Here is a 25,288-nt window from a genome sequence, read left to right on the forward strand (position 1 = left end):
TTTAACCTTCTTTGTTTTCTTGAGTTTTCTGGTATGTTTTCTTTCTCAATTTGACTATTATGGATATGTTTTGCATGACTACACATATATAACACAGATCGAATTGCTTGTCTTATCAATGAGGGGATGGCGGGGAGGGAGGAAAAGAGACAATTTGGAACTCAAAATTTTAAAATCGAATGTTAAAAATTGTTTTAACATGTATCTGGGGGAAAAGTAAAATATCAAAAAAAAAAGTAAAAAAGAAGAGCACCTTACAAATCTCAAAGCAAAAGAAAGAAAGAAAAAAGTAAAAGAAAAAACAAGCAACCTTTAAGATCCTTTTCAGCCTTGAAATATTCTTGGCTGTTACACTGGACATTTCTTCTTAAGAAATTGTATATGCCATGAAATCAATGTATGTCTGATATCCTATCGGCTAGCTGCCTTTAAGCAGAAGAACTTTGTAATGTCAGGAAATTCCCTCCAAGAGGAAGGGTGTAACCAAAAATGGTTAGTTTCACTTTTCAGATTGTTTTTTCCTGCCCTATATGACTTACCTTACCTTTTGACCCTTTCCTTGGGTTGGAGATGGTCTGAGTCTTTGAATATTTTGGAGGCAACTCCTGCAAAACACCTTGAACCTCAAAAATCTTGTCTAATGTTTTCATCCTTTTGCCCTTGTTGTCTCTCTGCCAATGGGAGGAATATATCTATTCACTGGGAAACGTGACTATGTTTTACAATTACTGAGAACAGTTTCCTTTTGGAAATCAATAGGTCAACAAGTATTTACTAAGTCCCTACTACATGCCAGTTTCTGTGCGAAGCCCTAAGCTTACAAAGAAAACTAAAGCATACCCTCTCCTCTAAGAGCTCACATTCTACAGGTGGCTACACTTTGTACATAGTTAAATAAAAGGGAATTGGAAGAGGAGAGGAAACTAGCCAGACCTGGTTTCAAGTCCTATTTCTGAAACTCACTCACCTTGGGCAAACAATACTCTCTCAGTCAGTACTCTAGAATAATCTTTTTCCATTCTTTTTTTTAGATATCTAGAAAATGGTCAACATTAATTTTTTTTTAAATTTGAGTTCCAAATTATCTCCTTTTTTCAATTCCCTATTACACCCATCGAGAATGCAAGCAGTAGAATACCTATTATGCATGCAAAGTCATGTAAAACATCCCATTTTAGCCCTGTTGAAAAAAAAAAGGCAAGAAAAATAGAGTGAAAAAAAAACCTTCAGTCTTTACACAGAGTTCATCAGTTCTCTCTCTGGGGTGAGATAGCCTTTTTTATCATGACTCCTTTGGAATTGTCATAGATTATTACATTGATCAGAGTAACTAAGTGTTTCACATGTGATTTGTGTTACAATATTGCTGTGCTTGTCTACAATGACCTCCTGGTTCTACTCACTCTACTTTGCATCAGTTCATATCACTTCAGAGACTTCTTCAGATTTTTCTGAAAATACCCTATGGTGAGAATTAGATATTAACCCAACATTTTATATTTTATTGCACCCTGTAATTGATTCTATTTTGCAACCATCTTCTATATTCTATATAACAAACCTCAGTCTCTTTTTTTGTCTTCTGTGAAGAAACATGAACTCATGAATTTAGAATTCTTTAAAGTTAGATGTCAAAATTTATTCTCCTTATTGATCACTTTTAGTTGAAGAAAAACTCTGAACCAAGTTTAGAAGTTCAATATTCTCATAAAACACTTTACATCTAACAGAACTATTTTCCTTACACCACCTTCTACTCACTTGTGCCAAGGAAGCTTTTCATTACTCACAATTTCAGCTCCTTAGAAATTCTGTAACATCTATGTGCTAACCTGGAGAACAGATAAGCTGATCTTGTCCCATCTTAGCCTATCATTGACCAATAATAAGTGGTCTTAACTCATTTCTAGGTTCCATGGAGTCTGTCAACCTTGGTCCACTATCAGTGGCCCTGGGATACTGTTAACATATGCCTTTAAAACAGAGAAAGGTGGCCCTATTGTTGTTGTTGTTGTTGTTGTGTGTGTGTTTGTGTGTGTGTGTTTAAAACCCTTTGCTGAGTGGAACCAATCAAGATTCTTCACCCCATGAGGCTGCCAGCCCTATAACCAACTGCATGATTTCTTTACCTGTTGTGTTCTGTTCTTTGTCCTATGCCCATAAAAAAGGAGTTGTATCTTTGGCTCTGCCTTTGACTAGAAACTGAGGCAAGTCATCAGATCTGCTTTATTAACAGTTAAGGTCCATGATAATAAACTATTATATTTCTCAGGGAGAATATGCCTCAGTCCAGATTTTGTTGAGTTTCACTCATGACACCCTTCCTCATTTCTAACAGCAGGATAGTATTCCCTTACCATCATATACCATAACTTATGCAATCATTCTCCTATTTCCAGTTCTTAGGGCATGTAAATTGCAGAGAAGTTGCCAGCCTGCATTGGTACAGGGAGTTTATTTGCTGGGAGTTCCCTGTACCATGAAATCACTTATTGAGTTCATTTTCCTATCTTTGTGTAAGGAGAAAAAACTGACAGCTTTGGGGTAACAAGGAAGGTCACAGGGAGAAAGTGTCACCTGAGCTGAGCATGAAGGAAGGTCAGGATTGTACTAGGCAGTGGTGAGGAAGAAGTGTATTCCAGACCTAGGGGATGACCTGTGCAAAGAAGGGCTTAGGGGGAAGAGATGGAATGCCAGCTTCAAGGGACAGTAAGGTCATTTAGGTGGAATGTGGAGTAAATGGAGGGGAGTAATATGGAATATATATGTAAAGGTAGGCTAGAGCTAGATTATGAAGGACTTTACTCGCCAGGAAGAGGAATTTGAATTTTCTCCTAGAGACAACGGGTAGCAAGAAAATTGTAATCTTTATATTGTTTGATGTTATAGTTATAATGCTAGAACTCCAATATGGAGTCACTTAGGCTAAGTAGTCTTAAGGTCCTTAAAACCTACAGACAAAGTCACATGAGGTTGTACTTCTCCACTGTTCTGCCCTGTCTTAACCTTGTCTCAGGCAGGTGATAATCCAAGTTTCTGACTGGATATAACTTCTAAGCAGCTACAGCCATAGGAGGGTCTGTGTTCACTTTGGGGCATTTCTCCTGTGTCTGACTCTTTACTCCCACTCAGAAAACCTGGACACTGCACCATCAGATACCTCTCTGCAAACACATGCAACACTCAGAGAAGGAAACATTTACAAGTCAAAAACAATAAAGAGAATTTGTATCAGAGCTCACCAAAGAGTCTGCCCCCTGACAGTGGGCGCTTCCCCAGACACCTGAACAGCCTCAGCCACTTACTGTATGGGAGCTCCCAAGTTTGGAAGCTGCAGCTGCTGCCAGGTTGAGTTGCGTGGTGGTCATTGGGCTTCCTGTTGTCTGTCATCTGTGCAGATCTTCCCAACTCTCAGCAGTACGCCTCTTTCCTGTAATCCTCTGGCCTCCTTGCTCTGCCTTTGGTTCTTTGCAGTACCCAGAAGGTGATAAAGCTATGCATTTTCCCCCTCTCACCTCTTGTGGGTGGTCTCTCTGCACCTGGAGTGGCATAATTTAAAGTTGCCTTATTGGGGAAATTAGGTGATGCAGTGAAAAGAGAACCAGCCCTGGGTTCAGTAGGACCGGAGTCCAATTGGGCCTCAGACACTTGACACACTTACTAGTTGTGTGACCTTGGGCAAGTCACTTAACCCCAACTGCCTTGCCTTCCCCCCTCCAAAAAAAGTTTCTTCGTTTTGTGAGACAATGGGTCCTCCCAAGTTACAGTTCAAATACAGCACCAGACCTTGATAACCTCTGTTTTAAAACCTCTCCTTTACATTGGTTCCTTTATGCTGCTCCCTTTTGATAACTGTCCCTGAAACTCCCCTCCCCTCCAATTCTGTAGTCAGGAATACATTCTACCCTTCCAATTCCTGAGCTGCATTCCATTCCAAATGGAATGTCAAGATGTCATATGGACTATTTTCCATTTTCCCTTAGGAATCCAATAGCATGTTCCCCACCCTCCCCAGCACTTCCTTGCCTTGAGAAGCTCAGTTATTTTTTATTCAGTTTTAAATAGTATTTTATTTTTCCAATTATCTGTAAAGCAAAATTTAAACATTCATTTTTAAAATAAAATTTTGAGTTCCAAATTTTTTCCCTCTCTCATCTCTCCACTCTTTAAGACAGTATGCAATTTTATGTAGTTTATATGTATGTAATCATGTAAAACATATTTCCATATATAAGGCATGCTGTGAAAGAAGCAGAACAAAAGTAAAGAAATGTGAAAAACAGAATGTGAAAAATAGTATGCTTTGATTTGCATTCTGACTCCTTAAATTCTTTGTATGTTGATGAAATTTATATTGTGAGTCTTTCGGAAGGGTCTTGGGTCTTTGTATTGCTGAAAAGAACTAAGTCAATCATTACTGATCTTTGGACAATGTTTGTATAACTGTGTAAAATGTTCTCTGATTCTGCTTATTTCACTCACCTCAGTTCATGTAAGTTTTTCCAAGTTTTTCTGAAATCACTCTGCTCATCATTTCTTGTAGCACAATAGTATTCCATTACATTCATATACCACAATTTGTTCATTCTTTCACACCAACTGATGGGTATCCCTTCATTGACAATTATTTGCCAACACAGGAAAAGGCTGTTATAATTATTTTTGCACATTTATGTCCTCTCTCCCACCCCTTTCCCCCAGATTTCGATCTCTTTTATACAATAGTAAGTAGTAGTAGTAGTAGTAGTAGTAGTAGTGATAATGGTATTGCTGGATCAGTTTTATATCCCTTTGGGTATAATTCCCAATTGTTCTTCAGAATACATGGATCAGTTCACAATTCCCCCAACAGTGCATTAGTGTGCCAATTTTCCCAGATCCTCTAAAACATTTATCATTTTCCTTTTCTGCCCTATTAGTCAATCTGATAGGTGTGAGGTGGTACCTCAGAGATTTTTTATTTATATTTCTCTTACCAATAGTTATTTAGAGCATTTTTTCATATGACTGTAGATAGTTTTAATTTCTTCATCTGAAAATTGGCTGTTCATGTCTTTGGTCATTTATCAATTGAGGAATGGCTTGTATTTTCATAAATGTGAATCAATTCTCTATATATTGAATATATATACCGGTATATATATTGAATATTGGAGCAATGAAGTCTTTATTAGAGACTCTGGTTGTAAAAACTGTTTCCCAGATTTCTATTTTCCTTCTAATCTTGGTTGCATTGGTTTTGTTTGTGCAAATCCTTTTAACTTTGATACAGTCATATTTGTCTATTTTCTATCTCAATGCTCTCTGTCTCTTGTTTGGTCATAAATTCTTCTGTTCTCCATAGGTCTGACAGGTAAACTATTCTATTCCTTGCTCTCCTAATTTGTTTATAGTATAAAAATTTATGTCTAAATCATGTACCCATTCTGACCTTATCTTACCTTGGTATATGTTATAAGATATATATACACATACATATTTAGTTTTGACCGTACTGTTTTCCAGTTTTCCCAGCAGCTTTTGTCAAAGACTGAGTTCTTATCCCAGAAGCTAGCAACTTTGTGTTTCTCAGAGTAGATTATTATAGGCATTTACTACTATGTCTTGTGCACCTAATCTATCCCAATGATCCACTATTCTATTACTCAGGCAGGACTAGATAGTTTTGATGATTGACACTTCATAATGTAGTTTGAGATCTGGTATGACTAGGCTACCTTCCTTTGTATTTTTCACTTCTAATTCCCTTGATATTCTTGTACTTATGTTCTTCCAGATGAATTTTTTTATGATTTTTTTCTAGCATTATAAAGTAATTTTTGGTAGTTTGACTGATATGGCACTGAATATGTAGAATAATTTAGGTAGAAACATATTTTTAATTTTATTGTCTCAGCCCAATCATGAACAATTGATATGTATCCAATTGTCTAGGTCTGACTTTATTTGTGATTTGTAATTGTGTTCATTATAATTCCTGGGATTTTCTTCCCAGGCTGACTCTCAAATATTTTATATTGTCTATAGTTATTTTAAATGAAATTTCTCTTTCTATTCCTTGCTGCTGGATTTGCTAAAGTTTTTTTAGTTGATTCTATAAATATATCATTCTATCATTTGCAAAGAGTGATAGTTGCCTGTTCTAATTCCTTCAATTTCTTTTTCTTCTCTTATTAGTAAAGCTAACATTTCTAGTACAATATTGAATAATAGTGGTGATAATACACATCCCTTGATTCACCCCTGATCTTACTGGGAAGGCTTCTAGTTTATCCCTGTTACATATAATGCTTCCTGTTGGCCTCTAACCTGGGAATGACTGGAGCCTAAGAGGGTATGCCAGAACACTCAGGAGAGGCAGAAGACTCGGAAGTATGCAAAAAAAAAAAATACCCATAGGCCCACAGCAGGAAAGGGAAGAAGACTCAATAGCCTTGGGGGGTGGGGCAAAGAAGTTGGATTCTGGAGAAATCTCTCTTAGCACCTAGCTCACTCCCACTGGAACTAGAGAGTGCAATGACCCAGTTCCATGTACAATTCCACTTCTGACATGAATTAATGTTAACCAGATCGGAACCAGCCTCTAACTTGCAGATTATGGTAGTAACACAAAGCAGGCCAGAGGTAGGAGAATCATGACAGAAATAGAAGTTTAATTCCAAAGTGAGGAAACTCTTACAATCAGAAATCCTCCTAAGGAGGGGGGCTTCACATGTTGGGGCAAAAGCAGTGTTTATATACATAAAGATCACAAGTTGGTAGGGTGGGTAGGGACTGATCACAACATAGTCATTCTTGTGTCTTTAGTAGCAATTCCCAGTGCAGGCTCATGCATGGACAATGCAGGTGTTCCTGAATCCTGTGGGAACAGTCTCCAAGTTGATTGTCTCACAGCAGGGTACAGAGGCAGTTAGTGTGGTGAGAACAGGAATATAGTACATTGTTTGGATTACTCATCAGTTATAAGAAAAAGGGTCTGTGAGCATGTCAGGTGGTTGTTATTCCTGTCTTTGTTGTTGTATTTGTCCTAAATTTTCAAAGAGGACAATGGCATCAGAGAAATAATGACATGACTTGCAGTTGACTTTGATTTGAGTGAGGGAGGGCTATGCAACGTCACCAGCCTCACTTTCTCTATGATTAGACAAGTGAGGAAACTAAGCCCTATGGTGATTCAATGACTTGCCCAAAGTCAGGAAGGTCAAAAGAAAGAATGTCAGGATTTGACTCTAGATCAAGGGTGGGGAAACCTATGGACTAAGGCCACATTTTGCCTTCTAAGTCCTTAAGGTCAGCCTTTTGACTGAATCAAAATCAAATTCTTTTATTTTTATTGATACATTTTTATTTGTCTTTTATAGTTTTATTTTATTGTTTTTAAATGAACATATTTAAAATACCAAAGAATAAAATAAGTTTCAATGAAATATCCTCCCAGACTGACCAGCACAATTAGAACATTAGTAAGCCATGAAGGCTAAATTGACAGCTGCTATGGTCATGATTTAGTTCTAACTTCCCCTGCCTGACTGGTGCCACTATCACATGAGGCTGAATCATAGAATTTATGGGGGTCAAGTACTCTGGTCTGTTATGAGCTTTTGACAGTGGTGCACTGTGTTTCTGTTTGAAGTGGAATATGTGAATAGTCACCATTATTTTTTAATTCTATCTGCTTAATAGTTGATCATGTCAAAGAAGACCAAGAGAATGCTGAAGGAAGAAAATTGATTTTTTAAAGAGCATTGGGAATTTCAATATTATCTTGTTTCTGCTAAAGATAAGACCATTTGTTTGCTTTGTGATAATGCAATTAAAGAAATTCATTGCGCATCAGCATTATAACACTCATAAGGACCACAAATATTTTAAATTAGAGGGAGAGGAACGAAAGGTTTTATTAGAGAAATTAAAAGATGAAAAGCAAAGACTATTCTTTTGAGTAGCAATAAGACCTGGAAATGACTCAAGATGGAAAGGGTTATCCACATCCAGAGAAATGATCTACAGTGTATGAATACAGATTGAAGCAAACAACTTGCTCCCTTTCTTTTGTGTTTTGTTTTGTTTCAATATTTCTTTCTTGTTCACTCCATTGGTTATAATTTTCTTTGAGACTTGACTAATGTTTAATGTGAAGGTATTTGTAGAACCTTTATAGGATTGCATGCCAACAGGGGAGGTGAGGGGGAAGGAAAGGAATGGCAAGAAAAATTGGAACCCAAGGGATTGTGGAATTGAATGTTGTAAACTAAAAGTAAATAAATAAATTTTTAAAAATTAAAAAAATAAAACCTGGAAACAATTCCATTGAAGCAACTTATAAAGTAGTTTATATACTCAGAGGAAAAAATAGGAACCATTTGGTGATGCAGAAATTGTGAAAGAATACATTGTCAAAATTATAGGATGGTTAGATCCCAATAGCGTTTCAATGTACAAATAATTGCCTCATTCAAGGAGAACCATAACTGACCATCAGTATGAATTAACCTTCAATTTAACAAGACAACTTCATGCATTATTTCAAAAGGAAAATATATTTTATTCAATCACTTTGGGTGAATCAACTGATAATACTGACTTGGTGCAGGTTTTATACTTCATTTGGGTAGTAATGGATGATTTTCTTTGTTTAGAGGGACTTGCTTTGGGCACTCTTTCAAACAGAACACAGGGAATATAAATGTCCAACAACAATTCAAGATAAATGTCATGAAGTTGGACTGAATTTGGCAAATTTAGTGAGTGAACATACAGATGGTGCGCCTTCTATGGCAGGAAAACATGGAGGGTTTATTGCACAGATAAAAAAAGTATTAGCAAATTCAGATGCTCTCCTTTCTTTTCACTGAATCTTGCATCAGCAAAAATCTCTGTGCTAAAGCTACTATTTTAAGTGACACTTCACAAGAAGTTATAAGTATTGTTAATGATATTCATGTAAATGCAGCCTGGCATCATCAGTTTTGTAACATGTTAAAGTTGAATGATGAGGTATTCAGGGTGATTTTGCTGTATCATTCTAAACTGTGTTCACTATTGTTGTAGGGACAGGTGTTAATCAAAATTTTGTCTCTGAGAGAACACATAGTTAAATTTTATGAAGAATAGAATTAGCAATGAAAATTATTGAAAGGAGAGTTCGATAGGAATGTTGGACTTCTGTGTGATATCATGTCAAATCAAAATGACTTGAATATTTCTTAGCAAGGTAAAACTAGGTCAACATATGAAATGTGGTAAAAAAAAAAAATCTAAGTATTTTGAAAAAAGTTATTTTTTTTCCAAAACACTTCTTCAGAAGGAAATTTTGGATGAACATTTCCTCAAATTAGTCAAGGTCAGATGAGCAGGATGAGATATTTTAATCATTTGAAGAACACAGCTGTTATAGACCTATTAATTGGAGAATACGATGAAAGATTCACTGACTTTAAGAATCATGACATCAAACTCAAATTAGCATTTCAGCCTCACCTAGGCAGCTAAAGATACAGATGGAATTGACTGAACTCTCAGTAGATGACATTTTCAAGTTATTGTTTGATGCTAAGAAAGATCCAATTGAAACACAGGAAAATGCATTATAATACACATGCCTTTGGCAATATGCCTGAAAAATTTTTTCTTGCTTTTTAATCACTTATTGCTGGGAATCCACATTCTCCTACCTAACCCAAATCAAGACACCCTTAAAGTCACAAATGACTGATACCCATCTAGAGGGTCAACTGAAACTGCGGACCTCCACACTGTGACCAAATAGTCAAATGATTTTCAACAAAATACAGATGTAACAAAGTCATTAAAAGGTTAGTTGACTTTAAAATTAACAAAGAGTTTTAATTTTTTTAAATTATTAAATACAGATTTTTACAAAATAATGTACATTTTTATTATCTTTAATTGAAGTTTCTTGAATGCAGCCTTATTTGATTACAGCTAAATATTAATGTGTCCTTCCAACATGCAAAGGTTCCCCACCCCTACACTAGATCCTCCACTTTCTATTCTCATCTCCTTCTGCTTCAGGACTAGCTAGAGCTCATGCTGAGGAGAACGATGAGGAAGGTGTAAAGTGTGGACATGATGGACCCAAAGGAAGAATTCAAGGAACAGGGGATGTTTAGGCTGGAGGAGAGAAGGCTTAGGAAGGATGTCCTAAGAATTTGAGCTGCCCCCACCATGGAATGGGCTGGTAGAAAATGAGCTCACCATCACTGGAAGTGGCCACAGTTGTTAGAGATATCATAAAGGAGATCCATTCTTCAGGGATGATGTTGGACTCTAAAGTTGCTTCCACCTCCTATGATTCTCTGAAGGCCTCAACTTAGATTGTGACCATCATCAGCTATACCACTAGAAACTGCAGCTTTCCTTTCAAGAGGTAGCCTGACCGCACATTTTAATGAGAGAAGAGGCTAATTGGAAAAATATCTGTAAAGTGCTTTACAAATATTATCTCCTTGGACCCTCACAGCAGTTTTGGAAGGTAGGCATTATTATTATCTCAATTTTACAGATGAAAGAACTGGCGAAGACAGAGGTTGAGACTGGCCCAAGGTCACACAGTTAAGAAGGATCTGAAGCTGCATTTGAACTTGGCTCTTCATCTCCAGGTCCAGCTCTCTACCAATTGTAACATTTAGCTACATCTAGGAAAACTTTGTCTGGGTGCCTCAAGCCCTGTGGCCTGGAGAGAGAAATTTTCCATCAGGAGTATCTGTCTGGCCTCCATAGAACTTCCCTGCATATGGAGAAGAGAAAGATCTCTGAATGACATTCCTCCATATATCTGAGGACAGAGACCTTGCCCATCCTAAACCTTCTCTCCTCCAGCCTAAATATTCCCTGTTCCTTGTATTCTTCCTTTGGGGCCATCATGGCCTCAGGCTCCCAAGGAATCTTCCATTCTTCATTGTGTTTTCCCCATAGACTCCCCTACCTAGGAGACAATGCTACACCAGCCTAAAAGCCCCTTCCAGTCTAAACTTTTTATAACACGATGGAGTGCCCTGGTTACCTCTGCAGTAAAAACTCTCATTACATATTACTTAATTGACTTTCTATCTGATAACACCAAATCTCTTGTTAATATTGTTAATCTCTTGTTAATATTGAGCATGCCCTGAAATTTGGATTACATTTGATTAAAAGAATTCAAACCTATTTCTGAAACTGTAGCACTAAGGCCCTGACTCTAATTAGTTTATTTCCCCCATGTGATGAAACCAGACCTTTTGAGAAATCAAGAAACAATAAAGCAAAACTAAAAGAACAAAAAAAATAGAAGACAATGTGAAATATCTTACTGGAAAAAAAAGCTGACCTGGACAATAAATTTAGGAGAGATAATTTAAAAATTATTGGACTACCTGCAAACCATGATCAAAAAAAGAGCTTAGACATTTTCTTTCAAGAAACTACCCAGGAAAACTGCCCTGGGATTCTAGAACCAGAGTGTAAAATAGAAATTGAAAGAATTCACTGATCATGCCCTGAAAGAGATCCCAAAATTAGAACTGCCAGGAATATTATAGCCAAATTCCAGAGTTCCCATGTCAAGGAGAAAATATTGCAAGCAGCCAGAAACAGTACAAGGATGGTGGAGCCACAGTCAGGATAACAGTTTTAGTAGCTTCTACCTTAAAGGACTAGAGGACTTGAAATATGACATCCTGGAGGGCAAAGGAGCTAGTATTACAATCAAAAATCACCTACCTAGAAAAATTAAGTATACTTTTCAGAGAAAAAATGGATATTCAAGGAGAATTGGACTTTCAAGTATTTCTGATGAAAAGACCAGAGCTGAATAGAATATTTGACTTTCAAATACAAGACTGAAGAGAAGCATAAAAAGGTAAACAGGAAAGGGAAATCATAAGGAAATTAATAAGGTTAACAAACAATTTGCCTTCCTATATGGGAAGATGTTATTTGTAACTCATAAGACTTTTCTCATTATTAAGGTACTTAGAAGGAGTATGTGTAAACAGAGGGCAGAAGAGTGAGTTGAATATGGAGGAATAATATTCAAAAAATAAAATTAAGGGGTGAGAGAGGAATGTACAGAGAGAAAGAGAAAGGGAGAGACAGAATGGGGTAAATTATCTCACATAAAAGAGGCAAGGAAAAGCTTTTACAGAGAAGGGGAAGAAGAGGAAGATGAGGGGGAGTGAATGAACCTTACTGTCATCAGAATTGGCTCAAAGAGGGACTAACATATACACATGCAACTGGGTATATAAATCTACCTTACCCTAAAGGAAATTAGGAGGGGAAGGGAATAAGAGAAGAGGGAGTGTTGATACAAAGCTAGATTGTGTGGTTAAATCACGACATGCCTATTGTTCATGAGGAAGTTAGAAAATTGGGGTTAGGGGGCGGCTTTATTAGAATTACATCAATTGGTACAAGACTTTTTGTTTGTGAATATTTGTGTGCTCAGTGTGGACCCTAATGTTGAGTTGCAACAAAGTATGGATCCATTTCCTGCTGCTTGTGCGGTGTAATTAACACCAAGATTACAGATTGGAGGAGGGGGTAGTCAGAAGTAAAACACTTTTGTGAAGGGATAGGGTGAAAGGAGAGGGAGAATTTAATAATTGAGGGGAAAATAGGATTGAGGGAAATACAGTTAGCAATAGTAAGTGTGAAAAAAATTTTGAAGCAATATTCTCAATAAAGACCTTTCTCAAACATATAGAGAACTGAGTCAAATCCATAAAAATAAGACTCATTCCCCAATTGATAAATGATCAAAAGATATGATCATTTTAAAATGAAGTAATCAAAGCTATTTATATCCATATGAGAAAATATTGTAACTCACTATTGATTGGAGAAATGCAAATTAAAACCATACTGAGGTTCTACCTCATACCTATTAGATTGTCTAATAAGACAAAAGGAAAATTATAAATGTTGAAGTGAATATGGGCAAATTGAGACACTAATACACTGTTTGTGGAATTGTGAATTGATCCAACCATTCTAGAGAGCAATTTGGAACAATACCCAAAGGGTTATAAAACTGAGCATACCCTTTGATTCAGCAATACCACTTCTAGATCTGTATCGCCAAACGATCATACATATGGGAAAAGACCCCACATGTACAAAAATATTTATTGTAGCTCTTTTTATGGTGGCAAAGAATAGGAAATTAAGGGGATGCCCAGCCATTGGGGAATGGCTGAACAAGTGGTAGTATATGAATGTAATGAAATATTATTGTGGTATAAGAAATGAGTAGGCAGACTTCAGAAAAACCTGAAAGACTTGAATGAACTGATGCTAAGTGAAGTGAGCAGAACCACTATACACAGTAATAGCCACAATGTTCAATGACTAACTTTGATATATTTATCTCTTCTTAGCAATGTGAGGATCCAAGACAACTCCAAAGGACTCATGAAGGAAAATGCTGTCTACATCCAGAAAAAAGAACTATGGAGTCTGAATGCAGTTTGGAGCATAATATTTGCTCTCTCTCTCTCTCTCTTTTCTTTTTTGTTTGTTTCTTTTTTCCAATGGATCCTCCCATTGGTTTTAATTCTTTTTTACAACATGATTAATGTGAAAATATGCTCAATATGAACATATATGTAGAGCCTATATCAAATTACATGCCATCTTGGGGTGGGGGGAGGGGAGAGATGAGGAAAAAATTTGAAATTCAAAGTCTTATGGAAATGAATGTTGAAAACTAAAAATAAACAATTAATTTTTCAAAAAAGATTCTTTTAATATTGTCTCACAACCAGAATTATTTGAGTTATAGTTTCAATCCTGGGCTGAACTCAGAGACATATAATTTTTACTGGATGCAAAACTCCTAAGATTACTCTATCTTTAACCCACCTCCAAATAAGTAGTTGGAGGCAGAGAGGGGATAGGATTAAAATATAAGGGCTGGGAATTTAATGCTACTCTGAAGAAGCAGATATAAAAGACTAGATATCCAGATGCTGATTTTTTTTAAAAGAAAGAAAGAAAAGGAAAATTTCACATTTGTACAATCCTTATTTTTAAAGCACTCCTTTTAAATCTGGAGTCTCTGTTAGTTTGGAAAAATACAAATTTATTTTATTTAAATTCATTTGTTCAGAGAACTATTATGTCTGATATATATAGAATTTTAAAAGCCTAAAAAAGGTAGATAATTGTAGGAGACAGAAACCTCCACTTGATCCCACTTGAAAAAATATTCCACCTTTCCTCCTCCTCACTTTTTTTCTCCTGTACTCATTCCCCTAGATTTAAAAATATTTTCCCCTAACCTTCAAATCCATGATAATATTATGTCATTTACTGATAAGGTTCTAGATAATTGCTTATAGATATGTTTTCTCATAAGATTTCTTTTTCATACAGGTGCCAACATTGAGGTTAAATTAATATTTAGATTATTTTATCTTTCAGGTCATCTAGCTCCCTTAGAGATGGGCCTCACACCTATCAGTCAGTTAGGGGATATCTACTCCCAGCAGGTGAAGACATCCCCTAGAGGAATGGGCAGATCAGATTCAGTTTTATGCTTATAGTGACAATCCAAAGCACTTTTTTCATGTCCTGAAGGCGATTGATGAGCCAAAGATCTATGGTGCATCTCAACTATTCATGCCAGATGGAGCCACATTGATTAGTAATAAGGACCTGATCCTGGAAAGATGGACTGAACACTTCCATAGGGTTATCAACAGACCATCCTCAACCAATTCTGAAGCCACTGACCACATACCTCAGATTGAAGTCAAACACTCTCTAGCTGAACTTCCAACTGAAGAAGAGTTTTTGCAGGCCATTAGGCTCCTCTCATGAGACAAAGCATCTAGTGCTGATTCTATTCCAGCTGAGATTTATAAGGAAGGGGTCCACTGCTCATAAAAAAGCTCACTGAAATCCTCCAGGTTATATGACAAGAGGAGGTTATCTCTAAGGAGTTCAAGGATGCCTCCATTGTCCATCTCTAAAAAGGAAAAGAAAATAAGTTATCCTGTGATAATGACAAAGTGGGAAAGTCTCTCTCTTAGTCTCTGCTAGCAACATTCTTGCTAGAGTTCTCCTTAATAGGCTGATCCTTCACCTGGAAGATGGTCATCTACCCAAGAGCCGCTGTGGTTTCAGAAAGGGCAGAGGAATGGTCCATAACATGTTTGCTGCCCAACAACTCCAGGAGAAATGCTGGGAGCAGAACAGAGGTTTGTGCACAACTTTTGCTGATCTAACCAAGGCCTTTGATACAGTGATCCTCAAGGACCTGTAGAAGATCATGTTGAAATCTGGTTGCCTGGAGAACTTTATCAGTATTAAATGACAGTTTCATGACAGCACGCTTGCATGGGTACTGGATGAAGGATGATGCTCTCACACTTTCCCAGTCATCAGTGTAGGGAAGCAGGGTTGTGTGCTTGTTCCCATGCTTTTTTTTTAGCAAGGTGCTTCAGTAATTATGTCAGATACCCTCAAGGAGGACAAAAATGGCAAGAAGGTCAACTGGTAATTGTTTTATTTGAAAAGGCTACAGGGGAGTGGAGCCAAGATGATGGCATAGAAACAGGAAAACTTTGTGAGTTCCCCCCCCCAAAACACCTCAAATGCCTATAAAATATGACTCTAAACAAATTTTAAAGCTACAGAACCCACAAAGTGACAAATAGAAACAAATCTCCCTCCTAGAGAATCAAGTAAAAAACTGCTTGAGACAATAAATAAATTTGGCAAAGTTGCAGGATATAAAATAAACCCACATAATTCCTTGGCATTCCTATATATTTCCAATGAAACTCAACAGCAAGAAATAGAAAGAGAAATCCCATTTAAAGTTACTGTAGACATTATAAAATATTTGGGAATCTACCTGCCAAAACAAACCCAGGACCTGTATGATCATAACTACAAAACACTTTTCACACAAATAAAGTCAGATCTAACTAATTGGAAAAATATCAATTGCTCATGGCTGGGTCGAGCTAATATAATAAAAATGACAATTTTACCTAAATTAAATTATATATTTAGTGCCATACCAATTAATTTACCAAAAAACTACTTTATGGAGTTAGAAAAAATAGTAACAAAATTCATCTGGAAGAATAAACGGTCCAGAATATCAAGGGAATTAATGAAAAAAAAATGCTAGGGAAGGTGGACTAGCTTTACCAGATTTCAATCTGTACTATAAAGCAGCAGTCATCAAAACTACTTGGTACTGGCTTAGGAATAGAGGAGTGGATCAATGGAATAGATTAGACACACAAGATTCAGAAGTCAACAACTACAGAAATGTATTGCTTGATAAACCCCCAGATCCTGGTTTTTGGGATAAGAACTCACTATTTGACAAAAACTGCTGGGAAAACTGGAATATAGTATGGCAGAAACTGGACATAGACCATTATCTAACACCATATACCAAAATCAAGTCTAAATGGGTTCATGATCTAGGTATAAAGGTTGATACTATAAGCAGTCTGCTAAAACAAGGAATAGTTTACCTATCAGACTTGTGGAGAGGGAATGACTTTATGACGAAACAGGAATTAGAGAACATTATAAAATGTAAAATGGATAATTTTGACTACATGAAATTGAAAAGTTTCTGTACAAATAAAGCCAATGTAACCAAGATTAAGAGGGAGGTGGGAAATTGGGAAAGAATCTTTACAACCTATGTCTCTGACAAAGGACTCATCTCTAAAATATACAGAGAACTGAGTCAAATTTATAAGAATACAAGTCATTCCCCAATTGATAAATGGTCAAAGGATATAAACAGGCAGTTTTCAGAGAAGGAAATTAAAGCTATCTGTAAGCACATGAAGAAATGCTCTAATTCACTATTGATTAGAGAAATGCAAATCAAAACAACTCTGAGGTACCACATCTCACCAGTCAGATTGGCTAAGATGACAAAACAGGAAAATGACAAATGCTGGAGAGGATGTGGGCAAACTGGAACACTAATGCATTGTTGGTGGAGTTGTGAACTGATCCAGCCTTTCTGAAGAGCAATCTGGAACTATGCCCAAAGGGCTAAAAATACTTTCATACCCTTTGATCCAGCAATACCACTTCTAGGGTTATATCCAAAAGAGATCATAGAAATGGGAGAAAGACCCATATGTACAAAAATGTTTATAGCAGCTCTTTTTGTTGTGGCAAAGAATTGGAAATTAAGGGGGTGTCCATCAATTGGGGAATGGCTGAACAAGTTGTGGTATATGCATGTTATGGAATATTATTGCGCTATAAGAAACGGGGAGCAGGCGGTCTTCATATTTACCTGGAGAGGCTTAAAAGAACTGATGCTGAGTGAGAAGAGTAGAACCAGGAGGAATTTGTACACAATTACAGACACAACGTATGTGTGATGACCAACTTTGATAGACTGGACTCTTCTCAACAATGCAGGGATATAAGTCAATCCCAAAAGACGCATGATGGAGAGAAAAACGTGCATCCAGAGAAAGAACTAGAAAGAACTAAATTTATATCCAGGTGGAAGCAAAATACCTGATCTTTTTCGTTCTCTTATTTGATTTTATGTCCTCTATACCATTTTTCATTCCAGCTGGTACAATACATCCTTATAACCTGACCATTGTATAATGTGAAAGTATTTACAGATCATATACTTGATTATAAGACGCCATGGGAAGGGAGGGGAGGGAGGGGGACAAAATGTGAAATTCAAGGAATTGTGGAATTGAATCCTGTAAACTAAAAGGAAACAAACAAATTAATAAATTAAAGAATTTTAAAAAAAAGAAACAATTCTCCCACTGAAGGCAGCCTGGAAGGCCAGCAGGAAGGGTCCATTATGGCATGCTGTGAGCTGAGCCCAGCCCCACATAATCCTATGGTTTTAGCCCCAGGGTAGCCCAGACCAGCAGTGGCTAGAGCGGACTTTGGGAAAGGGGATCACCAGGAGCTGTGGTAGTTTCCAGAAATATCAAAACATAAATGCCAAAGAAAAAGTAAAAGCTCAGCATAGAACTCTGTTGGAACTGCGTGGGGGTGGGGATGGGAACAGAGGCAAAGTCCAGCTTGCAGATTGTAGGAGGGCCAAAGGACCATTCAGAGGGTAATTGCTTTTGCTTTAACCAGCCTGGATCTGGATCATCGACTTGGTGGTGGTCCTGAGATGTGTGACCAGTGAGCCAGAGTTTATGAGGGCTGTAAAGATAGCACCCTCCTAATAGCTCCAGCAGCTGCAAAAACCACAGAGATTTGGGAAAAAGCTCTCCCCTCTGGAAGGAGAGTTCTACTGTGTCAAAGAGCTCAAAAGTCAAGTATATGAGTGGCAACATGAGCAAGCAAAGGAATAAAAGCAAGCACAGCAATCCAACTTTAGATTCCTTTTCAGGGACAAAAAAAGATCAAAGCATGTAATAGGAGGAAGACAGCGCAGTCAGAACTCCTGCACCAAAAGCTTCCAAGAAAAATATGAATTGCTTACAGTCCATGGAGGAGCTCAAGAAGGATTTTGGAAATCAAGTAAAAGAAATGAAGAAAAAATTGGGAAGAGAAATGAGAATGATGCAAGAAAAATATAAAAAGAGAGCCAATAACCTGACTAAAGAAAATAACACTTTGAAAAATAGACTAACTCAAATGACAAAAGAGGCCCAAAAAGCCAATGAGGAGAAGAATGCCTTAAAAAGCTGAATTTGCCAGATGGAAAAAGAATTTCAAAAGCTCACTGAAGAGAATCATTCCTTCAGAATTAGATTGGAGCAAATGAAAGCTAATGACTTCATGAGAAATCAAGGTACTATTAAACAGATCCAAACAAATGAAAAAATAGAAGCCAATGTGAATTATCTCATTGTAAAAACCACTGACATGGAAAATAGATCCAGGAGAGAGAATTTAAAAATTATTGGCCTACCTGAAAGCCATGATCAAAAAAAGAACCTAGAAATCATCCTTCAAGAAATTCTCAAGGAAAATTGCCCTGATATTTTAGAACCAGAGGGAAAAATAGTGGTTGAAAGAATTCACTGATTACCTCTTGAAAAATATCCCCAAAAGAAAACTCCGAGGAATATTATAGCCAGATTGCAGAGTTCCCAGATCAAGGAGAAAATATTACAAGCAGCCAAGAAGAAACAATTTGAATATTGTGGAAACACAATCAGGATAACACAGGATCTGGCAGCTTCTACACTGAGGAATTGAAGGGCTTGGAATATGATATTCTGAAGGTCAAAGGAGCTAGGATTAAAAACAAGAATCACCTACCCAGCAAAACTGAGTACTATGTTTCAAGGGAAAATATGGTCATTCAATGAAATAGAAGAATTTCAAGTATTCTTGATGAAAAAACCAGAGTTGAATAGAAAATCTGAAATTCAAATGCAAGAAGCAAGAGAAACAAGAGAAGGTAAACAGGGAAAAGAAATCATAAGGAACTTATCAAAGTTGAACTATTTACATGCCTACATGGAAAAATGATAATTGTAACTTACAAAACTTTTTTCAGTATGAGGATAGTTGAAGGGAATACAAATGTGTATATATATATATATATATATATATAATGTATACATACATATATATGTCTATATAGGAGGGTATGTGTGCATATGAATATATATGTGAGTGTGTGTACATATGTGTACAAGTAAACACAGAGGACACAGGATCAATTGAATAGGAAGGGATGATATTTAAAAGGTGAAATTGAGAGGTGAGAGAGGAATATAATGAGAGGAGATGGGGAAAGACCAAATCACATAAATTATCTCATATAGAAGAGGTGAGGGGAAACTGTTACAATGGAGGGGAAGAACAGGAAGGCAAAAGGGAATGGGTCAACCTTATTCTCATTGAATTTTACTTAGGGAGGGAATGACATACACACTAAATTAGGTATCTTGCTCTACAGGAGAGTAGAGGGGAAAGGGATGAGAGGGGGTGATGGAAGGGAGGGCAGGTGTGGGGGGAGGTTAGTTAGAAGCACACACTTTTGAAAAGGGACAGAGTCAAAGGAAAGAATAGATAAAGTGGGGGGTTGGATAGGATGCAGGGAAATATAGTCAGTGTTTCACAATATATCCACTATGGAAATGTTCTGCATAACTACACATGTACAACCTATATTGAATTGCTTATCTTCCCAGTAAGGGTGGGTGACGAGGGAGGAAGGGAAAGAATCTGGAATTCAAAGTTTTAAAATCAAATGTTTAAAAAAATTGTTATTATTATTATTTACATGCAACTGGGAAATAAGTTTTACAGGCACTGGGGTATGGAGATTCATCTTGCTGTACCAGAAAGTCAGAGTGGGGATGGGGGAGGATATAGGAGAGAGCAGATTGGAGGAAGGGGTATACAGTGGGATTGCTGTTTTGGGGTAGTGAGTAAGGAAAAGACAGGGAGAAAATTTGTTACTCAAAATCTTTTGGAAATGAATGATGTCAACTAAAAATAAAAATAAAATTTAATTTAAAAAGCAAGACAGATTTGTTATGGATTAGGAAATAGGGGAAGGGTCCCAGCCTCAGTGGAACTGTGTATGTAGTTACTCATAATGCATACAGAAAAACCTAAATGGGGTGGCATTTATGTATGATAGTGACATTATAATAAGCCTCTCTACATAATTTGCTCTTTGTTAATTCTTCACCATTAATGCATAGACGCTATCTTAGGGGAAGCCCCTTCTATGGGTTGGTGATCAAGCTCCCTGGCCTACACATCCTGCTGGTGCTGTTTTCTGATTGGCTAGCTTTTGTGGTTCTTTTCTGGTCAAAATGGGTAGTTAGATATTGTGGTCCTGCCTTGGGCTAAATGGATGATGTGGTTGTGGTTGAGTGCATGGACATGCCTGTTTAAACCTGAGAAGAGGACCTGGAGGCAGAGGCTAGCTAGAGGCACAGGCTGTATTGAGTCTTGGGGCCTGTCATGTCATTAAAGCCAGATTGTGTGATCAGATCAGGACATGCCTATTGTTTCATGAGGCCCATAAGGAAGTTAGACTATTGGAGCTGGGGGCAGCTTTATTAGGATTCCATCAGTTGGTGTGAGACTTTTTGTTTGTAAATGTTTGTGTACTCTATGCAGCCCCTGATCCTGAGATGCTATAAAGTATGGATCCATTCTCTGCTGCTTGTGTGTTGGTGTGACAATTAACACCAAGAAAACACAAGTCCTCTACCAGCCAGTACTTCACTATCCATACATGGAACCATTGCTTACAGCAAATGGAGAAATCTTGAATGCTGTGGATAAGGTTAATTACTTTGGCAGTGAACTTTCCTAGGATATACATGCAGAATCAGATTATGACATTGATGAACACATTGTCAGAGACAGAAATTTTGTCCACAAGGCCTTAGTTACTATCCTAAACCTATGTTCTTATTTTTTTAAAGCATTTTTATTGATTCATCCCCATAGTTGTTCCCAGTATCCTTCTTCTTCCCCATCTCAGAGAGTCAGCCAATTTTTTAAAGACAAAAAAAGAAAATAAGAGAAAAAAATCATCCTAACTGATTATTTCATTGGAAAACATTGGAATAGAATCCGCCCTAGATGCTTTGTCTCATGAGAGGAGCCTAATGGCTTGCACACTTGTGGGCCTTCTACCTCTGTAAAGGACTGAGATGCCTGTATCTAGACCATATATTCTTTTTTTTTTTTTTTTGCTTTTTGGAGGGCAATTGGGGTTAAGTAACTTGACCAAGGTCACATGGCTAGTTTTTCTGTTGTGTCTGAGGCCGAATTTCAACTCAGGTCTTCCTGACTCCAGGGCCAGTGCTCTATTCACTGTACTACCTAGCCACCCATAGACCATATATTCTTTCAAAACAAATCTACCCCCCAAACCTTTCACCCCCACCTATGCCACAAACTTTAAGCTTCATGGTTATTAGTTGGGGTGGAGGGTGCATGTCTATAATCTCTTCTTCAGAAGCTAAGGCTGGTGGATTGTTTGAGTTCAGGAGTCCTGATCTACAGAAGAATTAGAGTTAGTGGGGTATCACATGAAGTTCAGCACCAATAGAGTGAATCCCCTGAAAAGAAGTGGGCCACCAGGCTTCTGGAGAAAGGGCAAAAGGGCCCAAGTCAGGAAAAAAAGAAGCAGGTTAAAATTTTGGTGCTACTCAGGTAAATAGCAGAGGTACTTTCAGCCTGGGCAAGATCAAATAATACCCCCAAGGACCCCTCCCAAAAAAGGTTCATGGTTAAAATGAAACAGAAATAATCTCAGTCTCATATCAGTGGTTAAATCTCATAGATCACCCCCCATTGGGAGCAGGAGCACAATTCCTCCCAGTCCGGCACTTTGGTCCAGGGAATACAGGGAGAATAGAATTTCATGGATCTGTCTTCCCAAGGTTAGTTAAACTCTGAATCTGTTTTTGTTTTTAGAAAGTACTAAAAATATGTCTTGCTTTACCTAGGGCAGGAAAATAAAACAATCTGAAAAGGAAACAATTTTTGTAACACCCTTCCTCTTGAAGGGAATTTCATGACATTACAAAGATATTTCCTGTTTAAAAGCAGCTGATAGAAGATCAGAATGCATCGCTTTCATGTCATATATTTAAGAAAAGATCTCCTGTGCAACAGCCCAGAACATTCCAAGGCTAGAAAGGGTCTTAAAGGTTTTTGCTTTTTTTCCAGGAATATCAACATTCTCTTTCTGGATGGTGAAGTCAAAATTGCTTTTTTGAAGTGGACTGTGTTAGCAAGAGACAGTGTGAAGAAGAGATTTGTTAGGCACAAATACTGCTTAACCCTGAGGACCAGTCAAGGGCAGGAAATTGTTATGGTGTGGTGAAAAGAACATGGGAGTCATAGGACCTAGGTTCGGATCCTCTCTCTGACATTTCCAGCCTGGGTGACCCTAGGAAACTCATTTAACTTTTCTGGGCCTCAGTTTCCCCCTGATGAAATGATCTCTAAGGTCACTTCCTTCTCTAAATCTGTGACCCTATGAGCAACAGAACCAAGAAGCTGGAAAATTCTCTAGTGTGTTTCATTGAACTGAGAAGTTTCTCAGTGTTTGCCAGGATAAGACTGAAGAGGACAACCAGGGCAGGGTGACGGCTGCTACGATCCAATCCATTTCTCCACTTGGAGGGGACCTGTTTCTCTGAAGACAAAGTTAGGGTAAGTCTGGCTATTTTCTTCCTTGGGGACAAATCTAAACTAAATAGATTATTGAATAAGAGGAATATTGAATGATATCTCCCAGAGGCAGTGGATTCTGAAGGGGGAGCACCCATTGAGAGAAGGGCATTCTAATTAACTACAGTGTTTTCAGAATGGAAAGAATCAATCATAGATTTGGGATGTGGGGTTTTTAGTTCGTGATCAGATCTGGGCTTTCACGGGTGTGCCAAGCTCCACATAGGCCACCCCAACTTAACAGTCTCAGAGAGTCTTTATGGGTACTGAGCAAATAAGTGGCTTGCCCAGGATCCCAGAGGAAGAATATGTCAGGGGCAGAACTTGAACCAAGGTCTTCCTGACTGCTAGACCAGTTCTCTCTCCACTACACCACCCTGCTTCTTGGACCATAGAGGCAGCTAGACCTTGTGGAGAGTTCGAATCCCATCTCAGGCACTTTCTAGCAGTGCTATCCTCACCAAGTCATTTGAACCTGTTAGCCTCACTTTACCATCTATGAAATGGGAATAGTAATAATATTACCTGCCCAATAGAGCAGTTATGGGAACCAAATGAACTAACATAAAGTGCTTTGTAAACCTTAAAGCACTATATAAATGCTAGATATTCTTTTTCCCCCAATGACATAATAATTTATTTTCCCCCAATTACATATAGAAACTGTTTTTAACATCTGTTTTTCTTTTTTTCTTTATTTATTATTTTATTTTTCCCCAGTTGCATGTAAAAACAATTTTTAACATTCATTTTTAATATTTTGAGTTCTAAATTCTCTCATTTCCTCCCTCTCCACCTTGCCCAGCCCACATTGAGAAAGCAAGAGATTCAATATAGGTTATACATTTGTAGTCATGCAAAACATATCCATAATAGTCATAACATGTTTTTTTCAAAAATTTTGAGTTCTCTCTTCTCCTTCCACCCACACCTCCCCATTGAGAAGGCAAAAAATCTGATGTAGGTTATATATGTGTAGTCATGCAAAACATATTTCCCTACTAGTTATGTCATAAAACATACAAAAAACCCAAGAAAAATAAAGTAAAGAAAAAATATGCTTTGATCTACATTTAGACTCCATTTATCAGTTCTTTCTCTGGAGAAGGATACCTAAATGCTAGATGCTCTGATTATTATTAATTATGTACGGAAAAAGAAGGAAAACAGTTTTGGAACAGTTGTGGTAGATTCTCTTAATTACTGGAGAGGAATGATATTTTTTGGAAGACCCATCAGCAGGGATCTGACTACTATGGGTCAAAGAAAAAGTGGGGTAGAGAAAGAAGGAATCATTCAAGCAGAAGGAGAGGGCTTCTGACGGAATATTTGCCATGCACCTGGCAGGATCTGTAGCAGGATGGCAAGACATTCCCTGCTCAAGGGATGGAGACTAAGGGAGGTAACCAAGTAATTTTACAATTGTGAAAAAGGTCCTTTTGGATAAAACTGCAGAGATAAAGTAACATTGGGACCACTCTGAAGGTGTCTCTTATCTAAGGACAACAAAAATTTATGACTACAGGGGATAAGATCATCTACTTTATATAATTTGCTCTATTTTATTTTTCCTTCCTTTTCCACTATTAGGTTACCAGGTGGTTGGGTGATTTCTATAGTTTTCGTCCATCAAGTAGTCAATAAATGATTCCTGATTCCTATTTTCCCTCATAGACAACTAAGATTCCATATCTGAAAAGTAGCTTTTTTTTCCCTTAAAAATAAAACTTGAAATTCTCTAGGAAATCAGCCCTGTGGGCTGCATGATACATCATCTAGATTATACAATAGTATATAATTGTACTCAATAGGTACAGAAAAAATATATTATGTATTTGAATCTATGTGTGTATATATATACACATGTAAACACATATAATTTACACACACATATACAGATATACATACTCCATGGCCTTCATTGGGCTATCCATTTATATGTCCATGCATACATACATGCATACATGTATGTATACATGCGTATACATGTATGTATCTATATATCACACATACAGAATTTTTGAAGGAGAAGATCTTCTCTGATTAGGGGAATTCAAGGAGGCTTACTAGAGTGGATATTTCACTTGGGCATTAAAGGATTGGTGGAAATTTAAGAGACAGAGAGGGAAAGCAAACTCTT

At 37.4% G+C, this 25,288-nt stretch overlaps 1 protein-coding gene across 2 annotated transcripts in view; it reads left to right on the plus strand.

Annotated features, from left to right (window-relative positions):
• The first annotated feature begins 22,513 nt into the window (after positions 1-22,513).
• The window catches only part of LOC138157687 (stonustoxin subunit alpha-like), a 16,439-nt gene continuing 13,664 nt past the window's right edge, over positions 22,514-25,288 (plus strand). Inside the window, exon 1 of one of the 2 annotated variants that reach the window (XM_069083409.1) lies at positions 22,514-23,130. The gene's annotated coding sequence lies outside the window, so the exon portion shown is untranslated. The remainder of the gene's footprint in view (positions 23,131-25,288) is intronic. The other variant, XM_069083417.1, reaches the window with a different exon arrangement.

The sequence above is a fragment of the Petaurus breviceps genome, unplaced genomic scaffold (assembly GCF_028583685.1).
Source record: "Petaurus breviceps papuanus isolate PSGF00001 unplaced genomic scaffold, PetGlider_PUasm1.0 115, whole genome shotgun sequence".
Classification (NCBI taxonomy): Eukaryota; Metazoa; Chordata; class Mammalia; order Diprotodontia; family Petauridae; genus Petaurus; species Petaurus breviceps.